Below are 26,846 nucleotides of genomic sequence, written 5' to 3'. Positions count from 1 at the left end.
GACAGCGACTTTCATGATCAGTTTTTATCCAGTGCTAACCCACAAATTTAGCACTGACTGGCATTAAATTGGCAATCTCACTCCACTAGATATCTGATACAGGAGGGAGTGCGCTTTTGAGGTTAAGAAAAAGACATAAAAGAACTTGCATTTATATGGCGTTTTTCACAACCTCAGGACGTCTCAAAGTGCTTTACAGCCAATTAAGTACTTTTTGAAGTGTAGTCACTGTTGTAATGTAGGAAACACGGCAGCTTATTGCGCACAGCAAGCAGCCATGTAAAAATGGCCAGATAATCTGCTTTTTAGTGATGTTGGTTGAGGGATAAATATTGGCCCAGGACCCCGGGGAGAACTCCCCCTGCTCTTCTTCGAAATAGTGCCATTGGATCTTTTACGTCCACCTGAGAGGGCAGACTCTCGGTTTAGCGTCTCATCTGAAAGACGGCACCTCCGACAATGCAGCACTCCCTCAGTATCGCATTGAGGAGTGAGGAAGCGATTGACAGATAACAGGTAAAATAAAATTGCTTTGCAAAGTATTCCGCAGTCAAACTGAAGGCGGCAACACGTGGCATTTTAAAGCTAAATCCTGCAGCCGAACGACCCAGCCTTCTTCTGGACTCGATGACAACACAAGGCGTGCCGACCCAGGCTGAAAAATGAAGACAGACTCTACGGCTTCTTAATCAGTGTGGAGCCGTAATATTTCAGTTCCAAAAATAAATCAGCTTTCAATAAATAAATAGCGCAGGAAAGAGTTGTCTGATTTGCATGTTAGTTTTTAAGGTGCAGTAAATTTACCGCAACCTTCTCCGGCTCACGAGAGAGAAATACTCCCAGTCTCGTTAAACCCTCTTGAAACATTTTTATCATTCATCTGGATAATTTCTCAGAGATAAAGACGTCTCCATCGGCCGCGCTCGATGGGGGTGGGGGGAACTGAACAATCCCGGCCATAAACAGTAGCAGGATGCAGCGGTGAATGAAAAGTTCGCCCGGAGTCCTTTGAATGAAAGGAAGCTGAGCAAGACGAGCCTCTTCTTTCCACTTGGTATGACTCTCGTATTTTACGTCCCCTTTCCTCTGACAGCTAGCTGCAGCTCGACAGTCCCTTTGTCGCATGGGTGACGTGACATTAACTTTATTTATTTAAGGCTGTAGAAATTTATAGGAGAGTGGTATGGTAGCTGGTGCTGCAATGCCTTTTTTATAGGAATATAAAATTCTGCTGCTTGCACTTTTTTTTAAATGCGTCGGTTTAGCTTAGTTCTGAATCAGAAGCTCGCGCGCTCAAGGCCCGCTCCAGAAACGGAGCACAGCATTTAGGTTTAAAGGTCAGCGAGGCGCCCGTTTCTCGAGCACGAAACGGGTGGAACGGAGACCAAAAAATCGGGGTGTGACCCCCCTCAACTTCCCAGTTGACCACCCACCCCCTCCCCGCCCCCAGAAGAGCACCTCATGCGAGATTGAATCAAGTGACTTTTTGTCACCCAAAGTGACCGCCTGAATCAAACCGGTTGTGCACATCTCTGCGCTCCTCCAATTCTTGGCCTCTTGCGCACCCCCGATTTTCATCATTCCACAACTGGCAGCCGTGCCATAGAAACATAGAAACATCGGAAAATAGGAGCAGGAGTAGGCCATTCGGCCCTTCGAGCCTGCTCCTCCATTCAATATGATCATGGCTGATCCTCTATCCCAATACCATATTCCCGCTCTCTACCCATACCCCTCGATGCCTTTTTGCGTCTAGAAATCTATCTCCTTCTTAAATATATTCAGTGACTTGGCCTCCACAGCCTTCTGTGGTAGAGAATTCCACAGGTTCACCACCCTTTGAGTGAAGAAATGTCTCCTCATCTCAGTCCCAAATGTCCTAACCCGTATCCTGAGACTGTGACCTCTCGTTCTAGACACCTTCAGCTGCCTGGGCCCTAAGCTCTGGAATGCCCTCCTTAAACCTCTCCACCTCTCTCTCCTCCTTTAAGGCGCTTCTTAAAACCTACCTCTTTGTCCAACTTTCAGTCACATGTCCTAATAGTTCCTTATGTGGCGCGGTGTCAAATTGTGTTTGATAACGCTGCTAAGAAACGCGTTGCACATTTTGCTGCGTTAAAAGCGCTATATAAATGCAGGTTGCTGTTGTAGGAAAACCCGTTGACATGGTATGTTTTGAACTCCATTTTTTGATCCTCTCTAATCCAGCTTCCGCCTCGCTACAGCACTGAAATGGCACTAATCAAAGCCTTCGATGAAATCCTCTGTAACTGTGACCATGGTGCACAATCCCACCTCATTCTTTGCCACTTCTCTGCAGCCTTTTGATATGGCCGACTACAGCATCCTCCTCCCGTGCATCTCCCCTCCCCCGTTGTCCAGCTGAGTGGGACGGCCCTTGCCTGGTTCCACTCTTACCTGTCGAATCCGAGCCAGAGAATCTCTGGCAATGTCTTCTCTTCCCATCCCTGCACCGTTCCCCTGGAGTTCCCATCCCCCCCAATCCCATCCTCCTATTTCTCATCTAAATGCTGCCCCTTCAGTGACATCACCCAAAGACATGAGGTTAGATGACACATGTACGCTCATGACACCCAATCTCTCCACCCCTCCACTGCCTCTGACTTATCACACTGCATTTCTGACATCCATAGAAACATAGAAACATAGAAGATAGGAGCAGGATTAGGCCATTCGGCCCCTCGAGCCTGCTCCGCCATTCAATGAGATCATGGCTGATCATCCAAATTCAGCACCCTGTCCCTGCCTGCTCCCCATATCCCTTGCTCCCTTTAGCCTTAAAAAATATATCTAACTCCTTCTTGAATATATTTAATGAATTGGCCTCAACTGCCTTCTCTGGTAGAGAATTCCACAGGTTCACCACTCTCTGGGTGAAGAAATTCCTCCTCATCTCTGTCCTAAATGGCTTACCCCTTATCTTTAGACTGTGACCCCTGGTTCTGGACTCCCCCGCCATCGGGAACAGCCTTCCTGCATCTAGTCTGTCTAGTCCTGTTAGAATTTTATAAGTTTCAATGAGATCCCCTCTCATTCTTCTAAACTCCAGCGAGTATAAGCCCAATCGACCCAATCTCTCCTCATACGTCATTCCTGCCATCCCAGGTATCAGTCTGGTGAATCTTCGCTGTACTCCCTCCATGGCAAGAACATCCTTCCTCAGATAAGGCGACCAAAACTGCACACAATACTCAAGGTGTTGTCTCACCAAGGTGTGGTCCAGCCCTGGATGAGCCGCAATTTCGTCCAGTTAAACATTGGGCAGGCCAAAGCCATTGGCTTCTGCCCCCACCACAAACTCCATTCCCTCGCCACCCATTCCACACACTCCTGCGCGCCCCCCGCCTCCCCGGCCATGGGAACAGGAAGAAAAAAAAGGAGGGAGCAAAGGAGTCCCAAAAGTACTGAATTCCTGGCTTGAGGTGATGGATTAAGGTTAGTGGAGGAAATGTTACTTTGCTAGAAATCCTTGTGGCGCTGGGGCAAGGGGAGAGACATTCGGCCATTTCCGGCTGCGCGAGTCATGTCAGTTTGATTCAAACCAGATTTAAACATCTAAAGCTTTTGCCTGCTCACTCACCCCTAAAACTCAGCACTAATTAGCACCAATTCAGCAACCATGCCTGAGCACGTTAAGAGGTAATAATAATGATAACATTAATAGACAGCGCAGAAAGCTAAATGTCGCAGCAGAGCTCTTCTGAAGCACATCGCCAGGGCAACGCAAGGAAAAGCTGTGTGTCAGGCTGTTTACCCGTGGTGAGGGTGATCCGAGGGGCCGCGAAAATCTTACTGGAGGCAAAATGAAGCAATCGTTTACTGGTCAGCACTGTCCTCCCTCCAACTGTGTTTGTAGATTCCGAGGGCAGGGGAGACCGAGGCAAGCAACTTGGAATAGATAACTCTGCACTTATGAATATTTGCATAGCTCGTGCAATAATAGCCCCCTTGAAAAAAAAGACTTGCATTTATATAGCCTCCTTCATGACGTCAGGACGTCCCAAAGAGCTTTACAACCAAAGAAGTACATTTGAAGTGTAGTCACTGTTGTAATAAGAACATAAGAAATAGGAGCAGGAATCGGCCACTTGGGCCCCTCGAGCCTGCTCCGCCATTCAATAAGATCATGGCTGATCTTGTGCTCAAAGCCACTTCCCAGCCCACTCCCCATAACCCTTCACTCCCTTATCTTGAAAAAATTTGTCTATCTCGTCTTTAAATGTATTTAATGACCCAGCTTCCACGGCTCTCTGGGGCAGAGAATTCCACAAATTTACGACCCTCTGAGAGAAGAAGTTCCTCCTCATCTCAGTTCTAAAAGGGCGACCCTTGATTCTGAGACTGTGCCCCCGAGTTCTAGATTTCCCCACGAGGGGAAACATCCTCTCTGCATCTACCCTGTCGAGCCCCCTCAGTATCTTATATGTTTCAATAAGATCACCTCTCATTCTTCTAAATTCCAATGAATTTTGGCCCAACCTGCTCAACCTTTCCTCATAAGTCAAACCCCTCATCACTGGAATTAACCTAATGTAGGAAACGCGGCAGCCAATTCGCGCACAGCAAGCTCCCACAAACAGCAATGCGATAATGACCGGATAATCTGTTTTTTAAGTGTTGGTTGAGGGATAAATACTGGCCAGGACACCGGGAGAACTCCCCTGATCTTCTTCAAAAGAGCACCATGGGATCTTTCACAGCCACCCGAGAGGCCAGGCAGTGCAACATTCCCTCAGTACTGTACTGCAGGGTTAGCTTGGATTTTGTGTTCAAGTCTCTGGTGGGGCTTGAATCCACAGCCTTCTGACTTGAGGGAGTCTCCTGGGCCTGGGGGGGATGCGGGCGCAGGGAGGAATGTCTTGAAAACATTTAAATGAGCAATCAATGAGTAATCGGTGTCAAATTTTGTCTTTATATTGTAATTCTATGTACTTCAGCATGGATTTTTTGGTAATAAAAAAGCTGTTTGATTGTAATCCTCCTAATCATAACACTAACTCGTTCTTTTCCTATCTTGAAGGCGCTAGCTCATGTTGGGGTAAAATTCCTTGGGCTAGAAATTCAGTAGGCTTTGCGCCCAGTTTTCGCCCTGTTCCTGGGACTAGGGCTAAGCAGAGCCAGGCCTGGTTAGTACCTGGAGGGGTGACCATCAGGGAAGACCAGGTGCAGAAGGTCACGGAAGGAGCCCCGAGGAGGGGCGGTTGGTGAGAAGGTCACGGAAAGAGCCCCGGGAGGGGCGGCTGGTGAGCAGGCCCGGGCGTTGGGCTGAAGATTGTCGGACAGGAGGAATGGTGGAAATGGAATGGCGGCGCGCACAGACCCAGCGGCTTTGCTTCTCCCAGGACGGTGCTATTTACGTTTAATGTTAATGTTATTTGTACTGGACTCATGGGAGCTTGCAAGATCACATTTCGTTGTTCATGTACTTGTGCATTGTACAATGACAATAAAGTTGAAAGAGGGCTTTTGCGCCACTTGCTGAGCTTTCGCCGATATTCAGCGCTGCGTTAGCCAGTAGCGCTGCGACGCCACCGATGACGTCATCAGTGTGCGCAGTGCCCCGCTACCGGCCCGACCACCATATTTAGTTGCGGCCGCCTCTTCCGCAGTGGCCGCAAACAGCGATCAGAAAACGGGGCCGTCCTGTAGCGTTAGTGGGGCGAGTTAAGGCGGAGGTGCGGTCGGCCGCTTTTTCGGCGGCCGCCTGCCCGCACCTCCTTCCCCGGCCTCCTCCACCCCCCCCCCCGCGGCATTGCCGGCTGTTTTCCGGGAGCCCGGCACTTCTCCGTGGTGCCGGGCTCATTTGCCGGCACTAGCGAACGGTGATCTCGCTGTTGCAGGCACCTCCCCCTTAAGAGAGGGAGGAAGGCCTGCAGTACCGCAGCCTGCCGCTCCACAGCGGGTGGCGCTGCGGCACCTAGCGCGCCGATATTCAGTTTCAGCGCCCCAAGCGGGGGCGCCGAAACCCTTGAATAGCGGCCGTCTTCGAGTTGGGGCGCTGAAACTGAATTTCCGGCGGGCGCAAGTGGCTCCGCGCGCAGCAGTACTTTCTGGGCGCGAGCAAGCTGGCCGCCCCAAACTGAATTTCTAGGCCCTTGGCTATACAACAACAACAACTTGCATTTATATAGCACCTTTAACACAGTAAAACGTCCCAAGGTGCTTCACAGGGGTGATTATCAGACAATATTTAACACTGAGCCACATGAGGAGATATTAGGACAGGTGACCAAAAGCTTGGTCAAAGAGGCAGGTTTTAAGGACCGTCTTAAAGGAGGAGAGAGAGTTGGAGGGGCGGAGAGATTTAGGGAGGGAATTCCAGAGCTTAGGGCCCAGGTGGCTGAAGGCACGGCCGGCAACGGTGGAGCGATTAAAATCGGGGATGCGCAAGAGGCCAGAATTGGAGGAGCGCAGAGATCACAGTACCAATCTGAGACCAGTATCGCTTGGTAATGAGCTGCTTGAACTAAACATAATCCCGCCGACACATGACAACGTTCTGCACAGCGATCCGGAGTGGGAACCCTGACAAATTTCACCCTCCCTAACCCATGGCCAGTCAGGCCATTGTAAACACTGACTACCACCTCAGCAGAGAGCAACTAAATCAGCGTAGATCAGCAATTGCACCCCACCCCCCTCCCCACCCCAGGGTTATTCCTGGTCTGTTTGGCCAGCAGACTTGTCAATCGAGTCACCGGGTGAGCACTGGCTAATAGTAAATTCTATATCTATGTCTAGGACTGCAGGATAAAGGAAGATCAGTCAGACTGAATCATAGAATCATACAGCACAGAAGGAGGCCATTCGGCCCATCGTGCCTGAGCTGAATCTTTGAAAGAACAATCCAATTAGTCCCACTCCCCCCTGCTCTTTCCCCATAGCCCATTGATTTTCTCTTTTAAGTATTTATCCAATTCCCTTTTGAAAGTTACTATTGAATCTGCATCCACCATCTTTTTGGGCAGCGTGTTCCAGATCACAATATAGAAACATAGAAACATAGAAGATAGGAGCAGGAGTAGGCCATTCGGCCCCTCGAGCCTGCTCCGCCATTCAATGAGATCATGGCTGATCATCCAAACTCAGTACCCTGCCCCTGCTTTCTTCCCATATCCCTTGATCCCTTTAGCCTTAAGAAATATATCTAACTCCTTCTTGAATATATTTAATGAATTGGCCTCCACTGCCTTCTGTGAGTAAAAAAAATTCTCATCTCCCCTCTGTCTTTTTGCCGATTATCTTAAATCTGTGTCCTTTGGTTACCAACTCTCCTGCCAGTGGAACCAGTTTCTCCATATGTACAGGAAACGTTGTGATATCCGGCACCGACGGGACCGGCGTGTTGCCGATCTATCAAAACTGCCGGACATACAAAGTTAATGTTGAAGCATACGGAGGTTTTCATCTCCGTATCTGACAACAAACACTGTTGCTTAGCAACAGCTTCTAAAGAGTCGGCTGCAACTGCAAGCGTCTCTAGCTGAAGCTGTTGCTATAGCTACAGACCTTGCAGTGCCTGACTGGGAAAAAAAGGAACGAGAACTAAAAAAACTTATAGAAAATGGCTCCTGATTTTTGCCATTAGATCAAGTATTCCGGACATACAACCTCTGGATAAACCAAAGTTTCCTGTACTCTGTCAAAACACCTCATAATTTTGAATGCCTCTATTAAATCTTCCCTTAACCTTCTCTGCTCTAAGGAGAACAATCCCAGGCTGCTCCAGATATAGACTGGATCTAATGAAGCGGGCCAAGGTTGAACTGTTCCTCTCCTTCCCCTCCTTCCTTGCTCAGATCTACTTTAAATTCCTTTCGATGAGTGAAAACAAATGGCATTCTACACAGGCCTCAAGCCTAGCTGACACCAACTTTGTAGGTGGCTCCTCAGAGAGCTTGCTTGCTTTCAGCCGAGGGACGTGCGGTTGCGGGGTGTTTGCGAGGGTGGTTATTAAATCATTTCGTTTTCTCTAGTTAATGAGCACTGTGCTTGGCTGAGCAAATGAGATGCAAGCTTCAGCATCTGCGAAAGGATTTTTTTTGATTGATCCCGGACTCTGCGCCAATTGTTTAATCCACGCGTGCAGCTGTCTCTCCACCTCAGCAGCAGTTATGAAATATGCTGGGCTGTTTTGAGTGTGTGTGTGTTTTTTTTTGACATTTTGAGGTCCCCTTGTTTGTGTCCCGACCTCGTGCTTGGCTCTGTGGGCAAAACAGCCCAAATGCTTCCATCTTTCGGATGAGACGTTAAACCGAGGCACCCGCCTGCCCCTCTCAGGCGGATGTAAAACACCCCATGGCACTATTCGGAAGAAGAGCAGGGGAGTTCTCCCCAGTGTCCTGGCCAATATTTATCCCTCAACCAACAGCGCTAAAAAAACAGATTATCCGGTCATTATCACATGGCTGTTTGTGGGACCTTGCTGTGCGCAAATTTACTGCCATGTTTCCTACATTACAACAGTGGCTACACTTCAAAGTAAAGTCATTGGCTGTAAAGCGCTTTGGGACGTCCTGAGGTCATGTAAGACGCTGTAGAAATGCAAGTCTTTCTTTCTTTCCTGGTTGGTGCGGAGATTTCCCCGTACAAGAGGTAGTTGCCCAGTAATATAAGTCAGGGTCAATGTGATCTTTTGGACTAGTTTGGATGACCTAAAGTGGTCAGAGAGGAATTTTCCATCTTTCTTTTTGACAATTGGCTTGAGTTTTGAACTGTTTTTCTTTGTCTCGCCTGGGCTCCTGGTGTGTAGGGAGAGAGAAGGCTAGTCTTTGTGGATCCACAGTACTTTCAGGAGAGGAAAGAACAGTAGGAGTGAGTTGACAACAGCATTGCCTATTTTCGGTGGGTTTCCATGTGACAGAACTCAACAGTACTCAAAATTTGCAGAAGACACCAAATTGGGGGGTGTAGTTAATACAGAGGAAGTCTGCGACAAAGTACAGGAAGATATTAATAAACTTGCAGAATGGGCATGTAATTGGCAAGTTAACTTCAATATAGATAAGTGTGAGGTAATACATTTTAGTAGGAAGAATAAGGAGGTCACATACTCTTTGGAAAAGAAGTGTCTAAATGGGGTAGAGGAACAGAGGGATCTGGGGGCACAGATACACAAATCACTAAAAGTGGGTTAATAAGGCCATAAAAAAGCAAAGTCACGGGTTCATTTCTGGAGGGATAGTTTTGAAAAGCAGAGAAGTTGTGTTAAACCTGTATAGAACCTTGATTGGACCACACTTGGAGTACTGGGAACAGTCCTGGTCTCCGTATTATAGAAAGGATATAAAGGCACTGGAGAAGGTGCAAAAAAGATTTACCAGTATAATACCAGAACTGAGAGGTTATACCTATCAAGAAAGATTGGTCAGGCTGGGGCTATTTTCTCTAAAAAAGAGAAGACTGAGGGGTGACCTGATAGAGGTCTTCGAGATTATGAAAGGGTTCGATAGGGTAGACGTAGAGAAGATGTTTCCACTTGCAGGCGAGACCAGAACTAGGGGCCATCAATATAAGATCGTCACTAATAAATCCAATCGGGAATTCAGGAGAAACTTCTTTGCACAGAGTGGTTCGAAGGTGGAACCCATTACCACAGGGAGAAGTTGAGGTGAATAGTATAGATGCATTTAAGGGGAAGCTGGATAAGCACATGAGGGATAAAGGAATAGAAGATTATGTTGATGGGGTTAGATGACACCTATTTTCCAAGGTGTATGTAGGTGGCCTCCTTATTCTTCATTAGGAAATATAGATTATCTGGTCATTAACCCATTGCTGTTTGTGGGAGCTTGCTGTGTGCAAATTGGTTGCCGCGTTTCCTACATTACAACAGTGACTACACTTAACATGTACTCCATTGGTCGTAAAGCTCTTTGGAGCCTCCTGAGGTCGTGAGAGGTGCTGTATCAATGCAACCCTTCCTTTTTGTCTTTCTATGCCTGACCTGGGATTATTTGAGGTGGACACGAGGGGAGGGGAGTATCTGAAGTGAGAACAGTTCCATTCCCCAAATCCCTCACCTTGATGAGCATAAAAAAATAAGACCACAGAAGAAGAGCTTCCTGCAGTCTCGCTTGCTGCTCTTGAACATGTACTTGTGCAGGAACACCAAGATAAAAAGGAAAAGAAAAGCCTGCCTTTTCAGCTGAAGTGTTGTTAGGCGAGCACTTACTCCATGAGACGCTAGCAGTTACAGTGAAATAAGATTAATTATGGAGGGATGACATGGGGCATAATTTCTTAATTATTATAACAATTTTCTGGTAACTGTGATGATAGAGAAGGACAGACGCGGCTATATTAGTGCTCAGCATAGCGGGCCGAGGCATCCGACTGTAAGATAAGTGCCACTTGCTAACATAAACCCCCTTTGCGTGTGGGAAACACAGATAAAAAAATGAACATTAAACTGATGAAACGGTTGCGGGGATTGGAGCTGCCATCCACTCGGGGATTTTTTTTGTCAGCGAGTCGGCTGGAACTATCTGCAACATAAACGCAAGGGCAGAAGTCATCCGTGCCCTTGTTTCCTCTGGACTTGACTATTCCAACACTCTCCTGGCCGACCTCCCATCTTCTACCCTCCATAAACTTGAGCCCATCCAAACTCTACTGCTCGTGTCCTAACTCGCACCAAGTCTGGTTCACCCATCACCCCCTGTCCGCACGGACCTACATCGGCAACGCCTCGATTTAAAAATTCTCATCTTTGTTTTCAAATCCCTCCATGGCCTCGCCCCCTCCCTATCTCTGTAACCGCCACCAGCCCTAAGCCCTCCGAGATCTCTGCGCTCCTCCAATTCTGGCCTCTTGCGCATCCCTGGTTTCCTTTGCCCCACCATTGGCTACCTAGGGCCTGGGCTCTGAAATTCTCTCCCTAAACCTCTCCGTCTCTCTACCTCTCTCTCCTCCTGTAAGATGCTCCTTAAAGCCTACCTCTTTGACCAAGCTTTTGGCCATCCGTCCCAATATCTCCTTATCTGAGAAAGGATGTTCTTGCCATGGAGGGAGTGCAGCGAAGATTCACCAGGCTGATACCTGGGATGGCAGGAATGACGAGGAGAGATTGGGTCGATTAGGCTTATATTCGCTGGGGTTTAGAATAATGAGAGGGGATCTCATTGAAACTTATAAAATTCTAACAGGACTAGACAGACTAGATGCAGGATGGCGTGGGAGTCCAGAACCAGGAGTTACAGTCTAAAGATAAGGGGTAAGCCATTTAGGACAGAGATGAGGAGGAATTTCTTCACCCAGGGAGTGGTGAACCTGTGGAATTCTCGACCACAAAAGGCAATTGAGGCCAATTCATTAAATATATTCAAGAAGGAGTTAGATATATTTCTTAAGGCTAAACGGATCAAGGGATATGGGGAGAAAGCAGGCACAGGGTACTGAATTTGGATGATCAGCCATGATCTCATTAAATGGTGGAGCAGGCTCGAGGGGCGGAATGGCCTATGACATGAATCAGACATTCATGAAAGAAAGACTTATGAAATAATACTGAGCGGCCTGCGGGTGGCGCTGTCCAGGGAGAGTATAAATACTTGGGCACTGGCCCAGCTTGCGCAGGACATTCTTAACAGGAACTCGTGAAGGACACAACTAGACCTCCATGTTGTAAAACAGTTGTTTAATGCTTTGTTTAACGCTTAGACCAAGTGCCCAGTAGTTTTCTTACGTCAGCCTACTCCTGCTCATATCTTCTATGTTTCTATGTTTCTCCTTACGTGGCTCAGTGTCAAGTAACGCTCCCGTGAAGAGCCTTGGGGCTTTTTACTACGTTAAAGGCGCTATATAAATGCAAGTTGTTGCTGCTGTTGAAGTTAGGAGGCTCCGGTGGCAGTGTGGAGCATCACTAAGACAGGGGCACGGGCGGCAATTCACAGAATCACAGAAACCTCACAGTACAGATAGAGGCCATTTCGGCCCATCGAGCCTGCACTGACACATATCCCACCCGATCCCCGTAACCCCTACACCAACACATATCCCACCCTATCCCCGTAACCCCACGTATTTAATCCCCCTAACACTAAGGGTCAATTTTTATCATAGCCAATCCGCAACGCAATGGCGCCCTGCACTGGTGTTTAGCAAGGCTCCACACTAGCAGCGGAGCTTCACAGTTTCTGCCTGATTGATATGGCCTGCTTCTAATTTATCGTTCCATAGCTCTGCAGCCCCTTGGGACTTCAGCCATGTGAGTCCAGCCAGCAAGTGTTGGCAGGCTATGCTGACAGAGGCACCATCACAGCCAAGCATCTGCACGCTTCCTCTATCCAGCAGGGAATGGGACACCCTGTCCCATGTTTCCTTTCTTTAGTCCCCACGACATTGAGGTCAATTGTAGGAACATAGGAATAGGAGCTGGCCAGTCAGATCCACTAGAGCCTATTCCGCCATTCAATTAGATCTGTATCCTAAATCCATCCACCCCCCTGGGTTCTGTAACCCTTAATACCCTTACCCAACAAAAATCTCTCAATCTCAACTTTGAAGGTTTCAGTTCACCCCCCAGCCTCAGTAGCTTTTTGGGGGAGAGAGTTCCAGGTTTCCACTACCCTTTGTGTGAAGGAGTGCTTCCTGACATCACCCCCTGAATGGCCCAGCTCTAATTTTAATCTCCCCTCCTAACACTGGTCCAGTTGTGATCAACCAACTCAGGGTAGACTATACTGAGATTCTCTTCATCTGCATGTCCTGCTACCACACTAGGCAGGGGGGCCTCTACCTGTTTGTGGCCTCTTTCCACCATGGCTCAGTGGGGAGCACTCTCACCTCTGAGTCAGAAGGGTGTAGGTTGAAATCTCACTCCAGAGACTTGAGCACAAAAATCTAGGCTGATGCTCCAGTGCAGTACTGAGGGGGTGCTGCCCTGTCGGATAAGATGTTAAACCGAGGCCCCGTCTGCTCTCTCAGGTGGACATGGCACTATTTTGAAGAAGAGCAGGGGAGTTATCCGCGGTGTCCTGGCCAATATTTATCCCTTAATCAACATTAAAAAAACAGATTATCTGGTCATTATCACATTGCTGTTTGTGGGATCTTGCTGTTTGTGGGATCTTGCTGTGCGCAATTGGCTGCCGTGTTTCCCACATTGCAACAGTGACTACACTTCAAAAAGTTCTTCATTGGCTGTAAAGCGCTTTGGGTTGTCCTGAGGTCACGAAAGGCGTTATATAAATGCAAGTCTTTCTTTCTTACTGAGGCACTTGGGCCTCAGATTGTCGTTAATGTAGCATGTTTGTTCAGATCTTCCTGGACTCAAATTAATTTTAAAAAAAACTCTCAGATGCTACGTTTTGCTTGATGTGTTTATTAAACTGGGAGTTGGGAATTGCATCTGCTTGTTGAAGGCGTGATGTGGCTTGACAGGCCCACCTGGGCACTCATGGGTAAGAATTGTTGTTTATTAACTTCCTTGGAAAGACAAAAAGAAAGTGCTGTAGGAGCCAGGGATTGCGAGGAGAAGCGATGATTAATGTGCTGGGCGATTCGATCCGTGAGGTTGGATGGTCACTGTCTTGTAATTAAAAGAAGTCCTCGCTTCTTCTTGATCCTGCCTCGGGGTCCTAGCCAACGAGGGGACAGGGTGGGGGTGGAAGGGGTGGGAGGAACTGACAGGGCCTGTTCATGGGGCAGTTACGCTGCTGTCATTGTCTGAATTTATCATTTGTTCTGACGGGAAATCATTTTTGAAATTAGGACCATGGTAAAAAAAAATAATCATTAGTATTGCTGCGTGTAACATTAATCTTCGTCATATTCCTCCCATTGATTTGTTTTCTGCTTTTTAAAAGTATTTTTCCTGCTGGTTAACTGCCTTCGTTAACTATCTTCGTTAACGCCCCATGAGAAGAGACAAGCGACCTCCTACGATGTCATACCAGTACATCAAGTTTGCCCTGGTAACAGTCAATACTCTCCAAACCATAGAGTCATAACGGCACAGAAAGAGGCCATTCGGCCCATCGAGTCCGTGCCGACTCTCTGTGGAGCAATCCAGTCAGTCCCATTCCCCCGCTCTATCCCCGTAGCCCTGCACGTTTATTTACCTCAAGTGCCTATCCAGTCACCCCTTGAAAACATTGAGTGTCTCCGCTTCCACCACTTCCCTCGGCAGCGAGTTCCAGGTCCTCACCACTCGCTGCGTAAAAAAGGTTTTTCCTCACAGCCCCCCTGCATCTCTTGCCCAAAACCTTAAATCTGTGTCCCTTAGTCCTTGTACCATCAACTAGTGGGAATGGCTTTTCCCCGTCTATCCTATCCATACCTGTCATAATCTTGTACACCTCTATCAAATCACCCCTCAACCTCCTTTGCTCTAATGAAAACAAATCCAGCTTCTCCAACCTGTCCTTTGTACCTAAGATCCCCCATCTCCGGAACCATTCTGGTAAATCTCCTCTGCACCTTCCCAAGGACCTTCACATCCTTCCTAAAGTGTGATGACCAGAACTGGACACAATAATCCAGTTGTGGCCTAACCAGCACTTTAGAAAGGATCAGCATAACTTCTCTGCTTGTGTACTCAATATCTCTATTTATGAAGCCCAAGATCCCATATGCTTTGTTAACCACTCTCTCAATATGACCCGCCACCTTCAGGGACCTATGCACATTAACTCCCAGGTCCCTCTGTCTGAGCGCTGTTAGATAGTTATGATGTGATTAGATGCAATATAAATGCAAATATTTCTTTCTTGTCTGGTTGTCGCTGTTCAGCGAGGCATTACAGGACTGGTAATGCTCTTTCCCAGCTTGGAGGGAGTGCGTGGCATCAGTTCGTTACTTGCCTCAACTGAGATGGATGACTTTAAGCTGTTGGTCACAAGGTGCTACGCAATGAGGACATTGGCAAACCCACAGTATGCCTTTATATAATGAGCAACTTTCGCTTAACAAAGCATCCTAACGTGGTTTACAGGAGCAGCAGAGGAGACCGAGCAGGAACGAGGGAAGAAATTGTGGGCGGTGTCTGCAGGCGTTGCGTTAAGGAAGTCCGTTGTCTCTCTTTCTCTCCTTTTGAAAGTGGGATGAGAAGTAGAAACAACAACAACAACAACTTTTACTTATGATAGCCGCTTTAACGTGTAAAGTTAAAGCACATGGGATTGGGGGCAAGGTACTGACTTGGGTAGAGAACTGGCTGGCAGACAGGAAGCAAAGAGTTGGAATAAACGGGTCTTTTTCTGAGTGGAAGGCAGTGACTAGTGGGGTACCGCAAGGATCGGTGCTAGGACCCCAGCTATTCACAATATATATTAATGATCTAGACGAGGGAACTAGATGTAATATCTCCAAGTTTGCAGACGACACAAAGCTGGGTGGGCATGTGTGCTGTGAGGAGGATGCCGAGAAACTCCAGTATGATTTGGACAAGTTGGGTGATTGGGCAGATGTATGGCAGATGCAGTATCATGTGGATAAATGCGAGGTTATCCAATTTGGTGGCAAAAACAGGAAGGCAGATTATTATCTAAATGGCAATAGATTGGGAGAAGGGGACGTGCAACGAGACCTGTGTATCCTTGTGCACCAGTCGCTGAAGGTAAGTATGCAGGTGCAGCAGGTGGTTAAGAAGCCAAATGGTATGTTGGCCTTCATAGCAAGAGGATTCGAGTACAAGAACAAGGATGTCTTGCTGCAGTTGTACAGGGCCTTGGTGAGACCACACCTTGAGTATTGTGTGCAGTTTTGGTCGCTTATCTGAGGAAGGATGTTCTTGCCATGGAGGGAGTGCAGTGAAGATTCACCAGACTGATACCTGGGATGGCAGGAATGACGTATGAGGAGAGGTTGGGTCGATTGGGCTTATACTCACTGGAGTATAGAAGAATGAGAGGGGATCTCATTGAAACTTCTAAAATTCTAACAGGACTGGACAGACTAGATGGAAGAAGGATGTTCCCGATGGCGGGGGAGTTCAGAACCAGGGGTCACAGTCTAAGGATAAGGGGTAAGCCATTTAGGACAGAGATGAGGAGGAATTTCTTCACCCAGAGAGTGGTGAACCTGTGGAATTCTCTACCACAGAAGGCAGTTGAGGCCAATTCATTAAATATATTCAAGAAGGAGTTAGATATATTTCTTAAGGCTAAAGGGATCAAGGGATATGGGGAGAAAGCAGGGACAGGGTGCTGAGTTTGGATGATCAGCCATGATCTCATTAAATGGCGGAGCAGGCTCGAGGGGCTGACTGTTTCTATGATTCTATGTAACACGCCATGTGAAGGGCGGCAGTGGCAGGTACGTTTCGTACTAATGCCATTGCGTTCTGGGAGGCAGGCTTCTCCATCGGAAGAACTTGGGCGTTTGCACTGATAGGCTTTCAAAATATGTGAAGAGAAGGTTTATTCGTGATGTATGTAAGATTTCCCCCCTTTCCACCTTTTGAGAGAGATTGCTCACAGAGCTCAGCTCCATTTACCAAGAAAGTCCTATTGGGTACAGCACTGGCCCAAGTATCATAAGAACATAAGAATTAGGAGCAGGCAAAGGCCATCCGGCCTCTCGAACCTGCTCCCCCATTCAATGAGATCATGGCTGATCTTCAACCCCGACTCCACTATCCCGCCCGATCCTCACTCCCTTAGAGTCCAAAGATCGATCGTTCTCAGCCTTGGCGATGCTCAATGGCTGAGCATCCACAGCCCTCTGGGGTAGAGAATTGGCAGACAGCCAGGAGATGCTGCAACATGTGCCAATCACCGGTCAGTGCCTTCAATCTCGGCTACAGCCAAAGTTTCACCCACCTCGGATGGCTGAAAGGCTAAGTGAAGCTCTGCTGCCCATATCCTAAATTGCAGCAAATCCCGTTCACCCCATGTGCTCGCTGGCCTACATTGGCAATGACTTGAATTAAAAATGATCATGCTTGTGTACAAATCCCTACATGGCCTCGTCCCTCCCTTCTCTGTAACCTCCTCCAGCCCTACAACCCTCCGAGCTCTCTGCGCTCCTCCAATTCTGGCCTCTTGCGCATCCCCAATTTTCTTCGCTCCACCATTGGTGGCCGTGCCTTCAGCTGCCTAGGCCCCAAGCTCTGGAATTCCCTCCCTAAACCTCTCCGCCTCTCTACCTCTCTTTCCTCCTTTAAGACGCTCCTTAAAACCTATCTCACTAACCAAGCTTTTGGTCATCTGCCTGAGTTTCTCCTGTTGTGGCTCGGTGTCAAATTTTGTTTTATCACACTCCTGTGAAAAGCCTTGGGACATTTTACTACGTTAAAGGTGCTATATAAATACAAGTTGTTGTTGTTGTTATTGATAGTAAACTTTATAAGTTACTGGTTAGGCCTCAGCTGGAGTATTGTGGCCAATTCTGGGCACCAGACTTTAGGAAGGATGTCAAGGCCTTGGAGAGGGTGCAGAGGAGAGAGATAAGAATGATACCATTGATGAGGGACTTCTGTTATGTGGAGAGACTAGAGAGGCTGTTCTCCTTAGAGCACAGAAGGTTAGGGGGAAATTATGAGGGGTTTTGGTAGAGTAGATAGGGAGAAACTGTTTCCACTGGCAGGAGGGTTGGTCATCAGAGGACACAGATTTAAGGTAATTGGTAAAAGGAGCCAGAGGGAGATGAGGAGAAATTATTGTACTCAGCAAGTTGTTGTGATCTGGAATGCGTTGCATGAAAGGGTGGAGGAAGTAGATTCAATAGTAACTTTCAAAAGGGAATTGAATAAATACTTGTAAAATTGCAGGGCTATGGGGAGAGAGCGGGGGAATGAGAATAATTGGATTTGGGCAGCTGTTTCAAAGAGCCGGCACAGGCACGATGGGCTGAATGGCCTCCTTCTGTGCTGTATCATTCTCTAAGTGCTAAATCGTGGTTTTTTGAGTATTTTAGGGCTGTGTTCATTAACCAAGCTGAGTCAATTAATCTGTTTACAGCACAAATTAGGTGATTGATTCTTCATTTTGTCTATGCGTCAGCTGGTGTAGGCTGGTCAGTACTCGCGGTCATCATTTCAGTTAGCCCTCAGCTGGTTTTATTTCCGGAGGGATTTGAACTTTTGTGCTCGTGAGGTCAAGGGGCGTCCGCGTTGGAAAAGTCACCATTTTGCCATCCACTGCCAGCCTCCAAAGTTTGTGGGTTCGAGTCCCACTCCAGAGACTTGAGCACAAAATCCTCGGCTGACACTCCCAGCGCAGTGGTGAGGGAGGGCTGCGCTGTCGGAGGATGCCGTCTTTCGGATGAGACGTTAAACTGCCTCTCTCAGCTGGACATAAAAGATCCTGTGGCTCTATTTTGAAGAAGAACAGGGGAGTCCTCCCCAGCGTCCTGGGCCAATTTTATCCCTCAACCAACATCATTAAAACAGATTATCTGGTTATTATCACATTGCTGTTTGTGGGAGCTTGCTGTGCGCAAATTGGCTGTTGCATTTCCTACATTAAAGCAGTGATTATAAAAAGTACTTCATTGTAAAGCAAGGTGCTCTACAAATGCAAGTCTTTCTTTCAGAGTCTGGAGTAGCACAGATGAGGCAAGTGGCAAAATTTCCTTTTCTACATTCCCAGAAGAACATCTCCGACAGAACCAATATCGTCATTTAATTTCTCACTTGATCCTTATGGGCTATATAAGTAAGCTGTGGCCAATTAAGGATGAAATGTGGGCAGTTACATCGGAAGGAACGTAGGAACCTAGGAACAGGAGGAGGCCATTCAGCCCCTCGAGCCAGTTCCGCCATTCAACGAGATCATGGCTGATCTGTGACTTAACTCCATATACAGTACCTGCCTTTGGCCCACATCCCTTAATACCTTTGGTTAACAAAAAGCTATCTACTATGAATCTAAAATTAAGGCTATTGAAATTAGGGCTCTCAGAGAAAGAACTTGCAATAATGTAACACACCTTGTCACATCTTTCAGTTTTCAACATAATTCAGAGCACTTTAATATCCACTAAATTACTTTCAAATAACTTTCAGTTATTTTACAGCCAAATGCAGTAGTCATTTTGCACGCAACCTTGCTTTGATGTCTTACCTGAAGGATGGTACCTCTGACAACGCAGCAATCTCTCAATACTGTACTGAAGTGTCAACCTTTTTTTTAATATTCATTCTTGGGATTTGCGAGTCATACAGTCATAGAGTTATACAACACAGAAAGAGGCCCTTCGGCCCATCGTGTCCGCGCCGGCCATCAAGCCCTGTCTATTCTAATCCCATTTTCCAGCACTTGGTCCGTAGCCTTGTATGCTATGGCGTTTCAAGTGCTCATCTAAATGCTTCTTGAATGTTGTGAGGGTTCCTGCCTCTACCACCCTTTCAGGCAGTGAGTTCCAGATTCCAACCACCCTCTGGGTGAAAAAGTTTTTCCTCAAATCCCCTCTAAACCTCCTGCCCCTTACCTTGAAACTATGCCCCCTGGTTATTGACCCCTCTACTAAGGGGAAAAGTTCCTTCCTATCTACCCAATCTATGCCCCTCATAATTTTGTACACCTCAATCAGGTCCCCCCCTCAGCCTTCTCTGCTCTAAGGAAAACAACCCCAGCCTGTCCAGTCTCTCTTCATAGCTGAAGCGCTCCAGCCCAGGTAACATCCTGGTGAATCTCCTCTGCACCCTCTCCAATGTAATCACATCCTTCCTACAGTGTGGCGACCAGAACTGCACACAGTACTCCAGCTGTGGCCTTACCAGCGTTTTGTACAGCTCCATCATAACCTCCCTGCTCTTATATTAAGTCACTGGGAAGGCCAGCATTTATTGTCCAGCCCTAGTTGCCCAGATATGTTTGTAGCGGTTTTTGATATAACTGAGTGGCTTGCTGGGCCAGAGGGCAGTTAAGAGTCAACCATGTTGGTGTGGGGACTGGAGTCACATATAGGCCCAGACTGGATAAGGATGGCTGGTTTCCTTCCCTAAGGGACGTTTCTGAACCAGTTGGGTTTTTATGAAAATCAAATAGCTTCATGTTTACTTTTTACAGATGCCAGCCTTTTACTTCCAGTTTTTAAAAAAACAAATAAATTCAAATTCTCAAATAGCCACGGTGGGACGCGAGCTCACATTCTCCAGATTGTGACTGCAGTAACATGACCACTACCTGTCCCCATTGTGGCACAGTGACCAGAGCTGTACATTACACTCTTATGGGTGGGTGGCGGGGGTGTGGTGGGGGGGGGGGGGCGGAGGGCAGAGGGTTAAGGGGAGATTTAATAGAGGTTCCAAATTCTGAGGGGTTTTGATAGAGTAAATATGGAGAAACTGTTTCCACTGGCAGGTGGGTCGGTAACCAGAGGACACAGATTTAAGATAATTGGCAAAAAAAGTCAAGGGGGAGATGAGGACAATTTTTTTTTAACGCAGCGAGTTGTTATGATCTGGAATGCGCTGCCTGAAAGGGTGGTGGAAGCAGATTCAATAGTCATTTTTGAAAGGGAGTTGGATCTCTACTTAAAAAAATTAAAAATTGCAGGGCTGTGAGGAAAGAGCAAGGATGTGGGTTTAATTGGATAACTGATTCACAGGTACGATGGGCCGAATGGCCTCCTTCTGTGCTGTATGTTTGTATGGTTCTGTTTTGTGTCCTTTTGTCCACTCATTTTTTTTTACTAAGAATAGTTTGATAAACCTTTTGGCAAACACTGTGAAATAGTTCAACCAAAACATGGCATTGGGAGTCGCAAGAATATCATCGTGCTGTTTGTGTGTGACATTGTTATGGCAATGAAGATATATGATTGTTCCAGCCATTCTCCCTCTTTGCGATTAAAATAAGAACATAGGAGTGTGTAGGCCCGGAAAGGGCCACTGCTGTGTACATGGGCGACAACAAAGATGTAAAACCCCAACTGGTCCACTCATGTCCTTCAGGGAAGAGAAACCCTACCTGGTCTGGCCTATATGTGACTCATAAGAACATAACATAAGAAATAGGAGCAGGAGTTGGCCATTCGGCCCCTCGAGCCTGCTCCGCCATTTAATGAGATCATGGCTGATCCGGTTTTGGCCTCAACTCCACTTTCCTGCCCGCTCCCCGTAACCCTTGACTCCACTTTTGCTCAAAAATCTGTCTATCTCAGCCTTGAATATATTCAATGGCTCAGCTTCCACAGCTCTCTAGGGTAAAGAATTCCAAAGATTCACGACCCTCTGAGGGAAGAAATTCCTCCTCATCTCTGTCTTAAATGGGCGACCCCGTATTCTGAGACTATGCCCCCTCGTTCTAGATTCCCCCACAAGGGGAGACTCCAATGCCACACTATGTGATTGACCTTTAATGCCATCAGTGCAACTGGCGATGGGCAATAAATACAGGAATCCCGCCCCAACCGCGGTTTTGCCATACGCAGATTTCAAGTACTGTATACACGGTTTCCTCTCTGCGACAACTTTTGCCAACCGCGGCAGTGAATTTTGCGTATACGTGGTTTTTAATTTAGGATTAAGGTAAATAACATGATTTTATTGCTTTCATATTCTTTTTTATTGTGTTATTTGAACATTTATACTGTATTTGCCAACCGTGGTATTAATAACCACGGGGGCTTTCAGGGACGTATCCCCTGTGGTTGGGGAGGGATTACTGTACTGACGTGCTTTAGTGATACCCGTGTTTCAAGAGCAAATAAAGAAAGAAGACTTGTGACACACTTCCCCCCCACCCCCCCCGCCCCCTCCCACTGTCCCTGCCTTCCGTTGTCTAGGCCCCTAAGCTCTGGAATTTCCTCCCTAAACCTCTCCGCCTCTCCGCCTCTCTCCTCACTAAATTTCTTCACTCAAAGGGTTGTGAATCTTCGGAATTCTCTACCCCAGAGGGCTGTGGAGGCTCAGTCGTTGAGTATATTCAAGACAGAGATCGATAGATTTTTAGATACTAAGGGAATCAAGGGATATGGGGATAGTGCAGGAAGGTGGAGTTGAGGTAGAAGATTAGCCATGGTTTTATTGAATGGTGGAGCAGGCTCAAAGGGCCAAATGGCCTACTCCTGCTCCTATTTCTTATGTTCTTAGGTTCCTCCTTAAACCTACCTCTTTGACCAAGCTTTTGTCTTAATATCTCCTTATGTGACTCGGTGTCAAATTTTGTTTGATAACTCCCCTGTGAAGCGCCTTGGGATGTTTTACTTCGTTAAAGGCGCTATATAAATGCAAGTTGTTGTCCTGTTTAGACCAGAAGTGGCTGTGTTTTGTTTTTCTCCCTCTATACTGCGGACGTGGTGGTGGTCAAGAATTTTCAAATTGCAAGCCATAATAAACCTTAGGGAACTACACCCTCTTCAACCGAGCAAGCTCATCGCGGGCTGCGGAAGTGCGAGATAATGAAAAGCTCTCAGCGGCGTACTGCAGAGTTGAGTCTCTTCTGTGAGAGGAAGGCGCGTTATTAAGGACACAGTGTAAATCCTCAGCTGTTCAATAAATCATCAAGTAGGTCGAGCAGAAGTTTTGAATTTTGTTGTAAGCAATCTCTTCTAAACGGTGGAACCCTACCCCTCTCAGACAGAAGTATAACAAGGTCACATAGCACAGGCATAAAGAATATTTTCACAGCTCGGCAGTCTGTTACCAATCTCAAATCATAAGAGTGCCGATAATGTTCTTCGGTGTTGCAATTACAGCAATAACCTCATGTTGGAGAACTTATTTGGTCATTCATGAGGAATAGTAATGAGACCGCAGGCTATTTATTACTCTATGGCCTGAAAAAATTAATCATAACTGTTAATTTTTCCTTTATCAAGAAATCTAGCTAATGGGCCAACGTACACTAACAAGATTAAGGCAGTGACAGCAAAGATGAGTCGAATCAAGGAGTAGCTGCTTGGTGAGCCTATGCTTGTGTTTTATTTTTACAACAATTGCGAGAAGGGAAGATAAATAGCAGATGATCAGTTCCATAGTTTTGGGATCATGGAAAAGAGGGAGATCGGTGTTGAGGGTTCAGGGGAGGGGAAGGAGGAAGGGAGCTGGTGGGTTTAGAATGAAGAGCAGTAACAAATCAATGCAGTGTTAATGGGCCGGATATTCCGGTCCCTACGGGAGTGTACGCGCTGTGTACCTGCCCGTAGGGACATCGGCAATGCCGGTTTCAGGCATGCACTGCGCATGCGCTGGAAACCGGCATTTCCAATTTGTCAAGAAAGCTCTTGACACATCCTCCGGCTGCGCGGGATAAGGGCCTCTGCGGGCGGAGAGTTCCGCTTTTTTGAGACCCTCCGCCCGCAGAAAACCCTTACAATTCTTGTGCCTGGTAAAAGCAGGTGTAAGGCCTGCTTTTACCAGGATAAGAGTTGAAAAAAGTTTTTAAAAAATTTCCCACTGATTTATCATTTAAAAATACTTTTAAAAAAGGTAAGTTTATTTTTAGCCCCGTAACAAACTTTAATTATTTTTTTCAAAAATGTAAACTTTTGTTTAAAATAGTTAATTTATTTGTACTTTCAAGTCATTTTAAAAATGTGATTTTTTGTTTTATTTATTTGAAGATTTACCATGTTTTGGGGGTGGTGAACCTGTGGAATTCTCTACCACACAGGGCAGTTGAGGCCAATTCATTAAATATATTCAAGAAGGAGTTAGATATATTTCTTAAGGCTAAAGGGATCAAGGGATATGGGGAGAAGGCAGGGACAGGGTACTGAGTTTGGATGATCAGCCATGATCTCATTGAATGGCGGAACAGGCTCAAGGGGCCGAATGGCCTACTCCTGCTCCTATCTTCTATGATCTCCATTCATATATTTGACAGGTCTTCCTGTCAAATGTATGAAGGGAGATTCCCTTCTTTGATTGGCTCCCCATGGCCGACGTGATCCCAGGGACGTTGCAAACTACCTGCGCCCCTGGGATACGTGGGCCCTGTGCGCTGGCAGTTTGAATCGGCCCAACATCGGAAACTGTGCGCCTCCTGGGAGCCCTCAGGTAAGGGCGCAGATTTTTCCAGATCGCAGCCCTCCGCCCGCGGGAGGCCTGCGAATGGAATATCTGGGCCAATAAAGTGGAGACAAGCAAGAAAGATTATGACAAAGAAAGAGGCTGATGGTTAGAGATGACAAAATGATTCTGCATTAGATAGCAAGCTGCTTCTGTGTAATTATGGAATACTCTACAGGAATGAAGAGACCTGTATCAGGTTGTTTCACATTTTAAGAAGAAAAAGACACGGGGTGGCGGGGGCGGGGGGGGGGTGGTGTAGATGTTAACCCTATCTATCCAGCATAAACTGGGCCGCAGGGCAGTTAATATGACCTGGATTACTTATCCACTGGAAGGGCAATGGCAGTTAACTGTGGGCAAGTAACCCCGGTCATTTTAACTGCCCACCCACCTGGCTTCCACCAAGCAGATAGGGTTAAAAACCCCTCCCATTGCAACTGATCTATTGGGAATGAACTGGGGTCCGAGAAGAAGTCCCACAAGGGAAGGATGTTCCGCTTATATATCCAATAACTGGCTAGCATTATGTTGGATATGATATTGCCTTAGTGAAGGCACAGAGTAGATTTTCTAGAATAGCACCAGGGATCAGGGACTTCAGTTACATGGAGAAGCTAGAGAATCTGGGGTTATTCTCCTTAGAGCAGAGAAGTTTAAGAGGAGATTTACCAGGTGTTCAAAATCATGAAGGGTTTTGATAGAGTAAATAAGGGGAGATTATTTCCAGTGGCAGAAGGATTGGTAACCAGCGGACACAGATTTAAGGTAATTGGCAAAAGAACCAGTGGCGACATGTGGTAAAAAAATATTTACGCAGTGAGTTGTTATAATATGAAATGCACTGCCTGAAAGGGCGGTGGAAGCTAATTCAATAGGAACTTTCAAAAGGGAATTGAATAAATACTTGAAGGGGAAACATTTTCAGGGCTATGGGGAAGGATCAAGGAGTGGGTGGCACTAATTGGACAATTCTTGCCAAGAGCCATGACAGGCACGATGGGCCGAAGAGCCTCCTTCTCTGCTGCATTGTTCTATGATTCTATGATGATAGCGTTCTTGGCATTTATTTATGAATGAAATTTAGGAATTTAGCAACACTCTTTAACAAGCAAACCTTTGAACTCATGGTGAGTTGGAATTGAGGCGGACAAATTTCTGCAATTGTCGTCACCCCTCTCAGGTGGACGTAAAAAATCCCAAGGGCCACTATTTCGAAGAAGAGCAGGTGGGAGATATCCTCGGCATCCTGGCCAACATTTATCCCTCAACCAACATCACTAAAAAAACAGATTATCTGGTCATTATCACGTTGCTGTTTGTGGGGGCTTGTGTGTGCAAAATTAGCTGCCACGTTTCCCTACATTACAACATTTCTAAAGCACCTCATTGGCTGTAAAGCGTGATGGGACGTCCTGAGGTCGTGAAAGGCGCCATAGAAATTATGTATTTAAATCTGCCATGCCTTCAGGAAGGTCACTGATGAAGAGGTTGTCGAAGGGTTATGAGTAAATGCATATGTTTATATCTGCGTTATATCACTTAGATGCTTTGAGAAAACCATGTAAGGAATCCCCACATGCTCCTTTTGAAGGTTATCGGGTTAAGCATGAACTTTATGTGCTGCTACGTGAGGTAACAACGAAGCGAAACCTAGAATAACTGTAACTGAGGTAGATGGTTTGTGATATTGAGCCTGGTGGCAACTGGGAACACAGAAGGATTTGGAGCAAGACCAACAAATTGCTTTTATAAAGTGCCTTTAACGGAGTAAAACGTCCCAAGGCGCTTCACAGGAGCGTTGTCAAACAAAATTTGACACCGAGCCACATAAGGAGATATTAGGACAGACGACCAAAAGTTTGCTCGAAAGGTAGGTTTTAAGCAGCATCTTAAAGGAGGAGAGAGAGGTGGAGCGGAAAAGAGGTTCGAGGAGGAAATTCCAGCACTTAAGACATAGATGGCTAAAGGCACGGCCGCCACTGGTGGGGCGAAGGAAGTACGGGATGCACAAAGGGCCAGAGTTGGGGAGGGCAGTGTTCTCGGAGGGTTGTAGGGCTGGAGGAAGTTACAGAGATAGGGAGGGGGGAGCGAGGCCATGGAGTGATTTGAACATGAGGATGAGAGTTTATAAATTTGAGGTGTTGGTGGACCAGGAGCCAACGGAGATCAACGAGCACGGGGGGGGTTTGATGAGTGAACAGCACTCGGCGGGAGTTAGGATACGGGCAGCCGAGCTTTGGATGAGCTCAAGGTTATGGAGGATAGAAGATGGGAGGCCGGCCAGGACAGCATTGGAATAGTCGAGTCTGAAGGGGACAAAAGCAATAAGTCTTTTATTTCTCTTAGCCTAATGAATACTTTGACAACCTGTCTCTGCGCCGTTAGTCAACCCAGCGTTCAGACTTCCGCAGCACACCTGGTGGCTATTTACTAATTGCCTCATGGGGTCCTTCCTGTTCAGTCAGTCATGATGCAATGTGATGATCAGGCTTATTGAGTCTCATGTCGATAAGCAATCAAAAGATACTTTCCTGAGCAACTTTATTTTGTCCCCCATTCAGACTTGGAGCGGAGAATCCCTCGTCCAATCCCAGCCATGACGGAAAGCCAGCGATGACATTTCCCCATGTTGTTGAGAGGGCAATTCCCCCCCCCCCCCAGCACTAGCCGACATCTTAACGAGACACACACCAGAATAAAAGGAACAAGAGAGAAAAAAAACTGCACCCTTAGCAATTGTTTTTTCAATTGCAAAAACGAAAGCAGCCCCTGAGCAAGCGCAGCCAGATCAAGACCACAAATGAAATTATTACCTTCTTCACTTGGTTGCCTCTGGTAATGAGAAGTTATGTTTTGTGTCTGGATTCATTAAATACTGTGTTTGAACATGTTTATTACTGTGCAAATAGATATCAAATAG

At 46.7% G+C, this 26,846-nt stretch overlaps 1 protein-coding gene and 1 long non-coding RNA gene across 2 annotated transcripts in view; one reads left to right on the top strand and one right to left on the bottom strand.

The window, feature by feature from the left end:
• Window positions 1-26,846, bottom strand: part of LOC147123754 (dedicator of cytokinesis protein 2-like) — a 1,461,504-nt gene that overhangs the window by 563,862 nt on the left and 870,796 nt on the right. The window lies entirely within an intron of this gene.
• On the top strand, window positions 472-26,846 carry LOC147123757 (uncharacterized). Its single transcript, XR_015075009.1, has 3 exons — window positions 472-1,054; window positions 22,732-22,814; window positions 26,488-26,846. It is a non-coding gene; the product is annotated as an uncharacterized LOC147123757 (long non-coding RNA).

The sequence above is a fragment of the Somniosus microcephalus genome, chromosome 2, assembly GCF_052327205.1.
Source record: "Somniosus microcephalus isolate GS21.2 chromosome 2, FLI_Smic_1.0, whole genome shotgun sequence".
In the NCBI taxonomy this organism is placed as follows: domain Eukaryota; kingdom Metazoa; phylum Chordata; class Chondrichthyes; order Squaliformes; family Somniosidae; genus Somniosus; species Somniosus microcephalus.
This window is presented reverse-complemented; position numbering and strand designations above follow the sequence as displayed.